Source organism: Humulus lupulus, chromosome 7 (genome assembly GCF_963169125.1).
Source record: "Humulus lupulus chromosome 7, drHumLupu1.1, whole genome shotgun sequence".
In the NCBI taxonomy this organism is placed as follows: domain Eukaryota; kingdom Viridiplantae; phylum Streptophyta; class Magnoliopsida; order Rosales; family Cannabaceae; genus Humulus; species Humulus lupulus.
The window spans coordinates 204,518,328-204,525,308 of NC_084799.1; positions in this window are offsets into that span (position 1 = coordinate 204,518,328).

Consider the following 6,981-nt stretch of genomic DNA (forward strand, 5'->3'; position numbering starts at 1 on the left):
TCTCATTTTATTATCAATAAAAGAATATAAATCATTTTTTGACTTGGTCAATCACTTTGCTCAAATTTTTTATTTTCATGATTATTTGTTTAATATAAACTTCTATTAAATCCCGAGCATATAGCTAATCTTATTTATAGTGACGTAATCACAGTGGAATATAAATATGATTATATGTTCAAAATAAGTTTGTCCTAAGATTAGTCAGTGCACCGGATTTACACTGACTTGCCAATCTACGATTTGATCTACTTACACATTACAGTGTTATGTTCTTTCCAGGACATTAGCAAAGTAGATAAGATCAGATGTATTTGTTACATCGGACTGGACCGATATTGACAGTTGATAAGATAAGTAAACATACCGTTATTATCTATTCTAGTCATATCATATAGTTGACCATAGGTCAATTCAATCTCAATTCTGAGTGGTTAGTATTCTAACTGATTGTATTATTTGAGTTCTTTGACTTGTTCGTTACCAGCTTACCCTACGGACTTGCCCATACTTACATCTTGGGAACTCGGTAGTATAATTGAGTGGGAGTGTTAATCATAGATATGAACATCTATAGCTTCTGATGAAGAAGTGAAACGATGGTTTCCTTTTAGTTTGGTTCAAGGTGTTAAATGATAGAGATCTCATTTCAGTAATTAAATTAGTTTACTGAAATATCATTTACAAGGAACTAAGTGTTTTAAGGATAAAATACAATGAGGGGTAAAATGGTATTTTAGTCCTATCTCATTGTAGACCGTCTATAGAGGATTGAGTGACAATTATGGTTGTAACAATGGATAATTAACATCGTATCTATATTTGTTATAGAGTGTTCTATGAATTCAAGGGTGCAATTCCAAGTCTATAGTGGAGTCACGAGGAATTAATAAGTTAGTAAATTTATTTGTTAGATTTATGATAACTTATTGGAGCTTGATTTCATAGGCCCATGGTCCCCATTGCACCTTGGATAAAATCATCTAGATAGTCTCAATTAATTGATTTAATCATCAATTAGAATTATCAAAGTTGACCAGGTCAATTTTTGATAGTTTTACAGAGTTGTGTAATTTTGAGAAAAAAAAAAGAAATTATGGTAGATTTATTAATTAAGATAAATTGGTATCTAAATTAATAAATAAATTTAAATCAAGGTTCAAATTATAAATAATTAATTTGATAAAGGATTTAAATAATTATTTAATTAATTAAATCAATAGAAAATAATACAGGCCTTGATTTTAAGTCCAATAGGCTTATAATCAAATGGGAAATTTCGCGAGCCTATAGCCCATGATAATTTCGACCTAGGGCTTCAAAATGGCTGTTATTTTATTGATTTTTTTTAATTAAATTAAATGGCCTAATTGAGTCTATAAAAGGAGTGCTTAGAGAGAAGATTTCAGAGACAACAAATAAGTCACAAGTCAGATTTTCTTATAGTTTTATATTCTCTCTAAACACAAGTCCTTTTCTAAGCCACTTTGTTATTTTCTCTTCTTCTCTCTATATCTATCTCAAGTGTTGAGAATTTCCCACACTAGTCTAGGTGGTTCTAAGGATACATTGGAAGATTGTGAAGAAAATAGAAGATCGGTTCAGTTTCTTGATAATACTCTGCGATAGAAAGGATACAAGAGTTAGAGAAACTGAAGGAAGGACTCTTAATTCCGCTGCGTATACTGTAAGTATTATATTATTTGTTTCTCTTTGAATTCAATTTTAGAAACATGTTTTAGGCTATCTTGTATTAATTTGTTTAATATTAGATATACATGAAAATAAATAAATATCCTATATAAGCTTTTTCCAACACTAACTGCTTTGCATATTTTGTCCTATAAATATAAAATTCGTAGAAGGGAAATGGATCGAACTTTGAACTGGCTTAAGCATCGGAGTGTCTTTCTTGCAGATGATCCCGATGAGTCAAAGGAAAACCTCATCACCGGAATAGTAGCAAGTCATCATTCATCGTTGGGTTTTACTTCCAGATATAGAAAGACAAACAGAACTGGCGCACCCCAAGGTGAAAAGCTAGGTTTGATAAAACCCAAATCCAACAGCTCTTGCAACTGTACCTTTAATTCTTTCAACTCAGCTGGGGCCATTCTGTATGGTGCTCTAGACACTGGCTCTGTCCCTGGGGCCAGTTCTATAACGAACTCAATCTCCCTGTGTGGTGGCAACCTTGGCAAATCTTCTGGAAACACATCCAGAAACTCACACACAAGTCTAGTATCCTCTGGTCTCGCTGGCACGACCTGAGTGGTATCAACCACACTGGCTAAGAATCCAATGCAACCTCCTTGCAATAAATCCCTAGCCCTCAATGCAGAAATCATAGGAATACGGGGTCCATGCACAACACCAACAAATACAAAAGGATCCTCACCCTCAGGCTCGAAGGTGACCATCTTCCTTCTGCAGTCAATGGTTGCCCCATACTTTGCTAACCAATCCATACCCAGTATCATATTGAAGTCAGTCATAACTAACTCTATCAGATCCACTGACAACTCTCTGCCCTCCACTATCACTGGCAAAGACCTGACCCATCTCTTGGATACAACCAACTCCCCAGTGGGTAACAAAGTACCAAACCCCACAGCATAGAAATCACAAGGTCTACACAACCTATCAATAATACTACTAGCAACAAAGGAGTGTGTAGCACCAGAATCAATCAATACATTATAAGCGGTTCCTGCACTAAGAAGCTGACCTGTAACCACTGAGGGGGAAGCCTCAGCTTCTGCCTGAGTCAATGGAAACACTCGAGCTGGGGCCGAGCTGTCTGCCTTCTTGGGTTCTTCCTTTCTTGCCTTAGGGCAATCCTTTTTTAGATGACCCACTGCTCCACAAGAGAAGCATGTCCTAGCTCTACACTCTCCCAAGTGATGCCTCTTGCATCTAGGACACTCAGGATAAGACCTCCAGGATTCATTACCACCTGGACGACCCATAGAAATACCATGGGGTCGTCTGTCAGGAACTGGAACTGGGAAGGTGTCAGGAACCTTCCTCTTCTGATCACTGGGGCCAACACCCCTACCAGAACCCACAAATGGAGGACCTGGCCTCCTAAAATCCCTTCTGGCTGCATTGTCAAGCCAGATCTTAGTCTCTGCACTCTCAGCTGTGAGTGCCTTCTCCACCACCTGTGCATAAGTAGTAATTCCTGCCACAGTGGTGATACGTACATCTCGGGCTAAACTGGGCTGTAGCCCCTGTAAGAAACGCTCTCTCCTGGTCCCGTCAGTGGGCACCAACTCCTTGGCAAACTTTGCCAAACGGTCAAACTTTAAGGCATACTCAGTTACTGATAAGCTTCCCAGAAGTAGCCTCATAAATTCATCGGCCTTCGCCGCTCTAATAGCGTCATTATAGTACTTCTCATTAAACAAGGTCTGAAACTCCTCCCAGCTCAGGAGATTAACATTCTTGGTCTGACCAATCACTTCCCACCAAATCCGGGCATCTTCCCGAAACATATAGGTAGCACAGGCCACCCTCTCACTACCAACTACCCTCATAAAGTCAAGAATAGTGGTAATCATGCTCATCCATTGTTCAACCTTGGTGGGATCTGCACTGCCTTCAAACACAGGAGGTTGTTGCTTCCTGAACCACTCATAAAGAGGTTCCAATCTGTTTCCAACCTCAGGCAGTTGCCCAGTAATTGGCCCCGACACAGAAGGTGCCTCTGCAACACTGGCCACTACAGGCACTTGCTGCTGTCTTAGGAGGCGAAGCTCCTCTCCTTGTTTTAACACTGTAGCCTGCAATTCCTCAAACAACTGTTGCCAGTTTGTAGGTGCTGGCTGTGGAATCTAGGATTGGTCATTCTCTTGACCCTAACTGTTATTATTCTGGCCTGGATCACTCTGGCCAGCTGACATGTCTGTTTGCCCTGGGTTCATTCTGTCACTGATACCTTACTGAAACAATAATCAATACGGCCAGTCAGGTAGTAATAACTAAACCTCTTGCCGCCTCACGGTCCAAGAACAAACAGACAATTATCACATTCCACAGTCATTCAATATTCACAAACAGATACATGTTTATGGCATTCAGCACTCAGCATGTATCACATAATAACTCATAACAACCATACTAATAAGCAGGCGCCAGCAATCTCAGTACTAATTAGCACACATTTGCTGAAGATATAATATTTCAGGGCACAGGCTCAACATGGTATCTCATGCACACAAGTAAAGCATATATATCACATTTAAGCAGTTTTACATGTAACCACATAGATAGTTACCAAACCATGAGTCGAGCTTGACTTTGGTGATGTGCGTACATACCCAGCCAGTCTACAAGAACCTTAACCTTGGCATTGCTCTGATACCAAGTTGTAACGCCCTGGCTACCCCAGAACAGTTACGGTGAACAGTGAACCGGAAATTTGACTCGCTACCCGAGTCCTTTGGTTAAAAACGCGATCTAAGTGTTATTATTAGGTTAAGGTGAAAAACCAGTAAAAAGAAAAGGACACATTTCATTAAGTAAATAAACTGCTCATGAGTCTTTAAAAACGTTTACAAGTAGTACATAATACAAAGTGGTCGCTATTGTTTCAAATTTACAATCCCCGCCGACCTAAGCGGCAAAAATAGGGTAAACCCCTAGTCCCTCTGAGAACTCCCTGACCGTGGTGGTCAAGCGGCCCAATATGTACACAACATCGCCCAAGCTCTCCACTCAGGATTGGGTGAGCTTCTCTTTCCATTTACCTGCACCACATAGCACCCATGAGCCAAAACCCAGCAAGAAAACACAATAAAGCATGATATAATATCAATAATGATCATAATAACCATTCTGGACTATCAGTCCATAACAGATAGGTGACAGTAGCAAAAGTCATAAAAGTCGGTACAACTCCCTTTAGCCATGTGACGATAGGGCCACCAGGGCTTAACTGAGAGGTGGTTCTTTCATAAGTTTAATCAAGACAGGTGCATGGTGATTGGTCACCAACATAACCTTCCTCCCAACTCTAGAGTCGTAACTATGGACAGCGTCCCCTAGCCATGTGACAATCAGTCACCGGGGCCATATGCCCTGGCTATAAACATCTGGTCTTAGACCAGGCAAGCGCTTATAAGTTCTTCGACCTTAGGGTCGGTCCAGCATTAATGCCACAGAGCCATTCAATGCATGTTCATTGACTTTAGGGTCGGTCCCTGACTAGTCAGTACAATAGACAAGTAATCAACATTCACTAGCATTTAATATGCAATCTGTGTCCACATATATCAACCCACATGCTTCAATAACAAACCATGCATGTCTTATACATATACAGGGTGCGACTGTATCCATACACTGTTTTCTTACCTCAGATTCGAGCTAGAAAGATTAAAAGAACGACCCGTGAGAACGATCAACCTTTAGTCCTTTAGCGGTCACCTAATTAAAACCAAACAGGAGACATCATTAATAATAATGATCAACATAGGTTCCCACACCAATATCTAGCCTCCGGAAGATCAATCTCAACTAATCCAAGTAGTAGGAATACTCCCGAGGCCTATAACTAAGTTCCCGGGGTCAAAACGAGCAAATGGGGCGAAAACAGGGCAAGGGCTGCGGCCCTAGCACCTTGGGCCGCGGCCCCCAGGGTTCCCAGAGGCAAGGGCCGCGGCGCCCAGCAAGCACAAAACCTCCACCTGCTTCTTCAAAGAAGGGCCGCGGCACCTCAAGAACAGGGCCGCGACTCTCCACCCTGGGCCATTCCCAAACGTGATTTTATCACTCCAAAGCCTCCAAAATCATACCTAAACATTCCCCAATCATCAAAAAAAAGTTCCCAAGCTTCCCCATGCATCAAAACCCTCAAAACCCAAGGTTCAAACGAATCGGAAACTCAATAATTCACAAAATCAATTCAAAGCTTAGAAACTCGGAAAAACTCAAAACTTAAACCTCGATTACCTTCGATTAGGTTGTTTTCCCGTCAAATCCTTCGGTTAAGAAGCTTCTAATCTTTCCTAGGATCTCTATGCCTCAATCCTTGCTTGATTCCGACTCCTAGAACTCGAGATATCTTCGAAAATGCTCAAACGGTAAAACGAGCTATCAAAAGGAAGAACGAGAGGTTTTCTTATCGTACGATCTATCTGACAGCTACTTCAAGCTTAAGTAACCTCAAATAAAACCTAGTGCTCGGGGTCCCAAAAACACCCCCGGGGACATTATAGTCAAAACCTCCAAAATTTCACCCTGATCTCAAATATTCCCAATTTATCATCAAATAAACATTTCTATTACCCCAAAATTGACCCCGTTATGACAAAACCACTAATCCATCATATATGACCGTCTCATGCCGAATAGCTCGAATATATCTCCATAATAATGGAATCTCATTCACAAATCAAGTTATGCACCCAAATACACAAATTCACCCTCAATGGGCCAAATTATCAGAATAGCATAATTATTTAAATGTGGACCCTCATGCACGCATATAACATCATATCATAATATAATTCACATATACATGTATAAACACATTTAATGGCATAATTAAACAGTTATGGCCCTCCCGGCCTACTAACCCGGCCATTAAACCATATTAGGAAATCTGGGGCATTACAATTAAGCTCGTAATGCGGCAGAGATCTGACACCCGAATCCTTGTAAAGTCAACCACGCAATATAAACGTGCATATTTCAGACATCACATGTCTGTTGTATTCCTGATTTCTTGGATGCACAGTATAAATGTGCGTATCCGAACATTCCGTATCTGATTTGGGCCATGCAGCCCACTACCCATCCTTACCTATTGATTAGACCTCACTTCCCTATAAGGTTTAGGAATTAATCATCAGTGTCGCAGAGATGACGTAAAGGATAAAGAGATCACGGGATGACCCCATTGCCAACCCAGATATCTTATTCCTATAAATACCAAGACTATGGGTAGTGCAGGGGGTTGAGATAATTTTTGTAAAG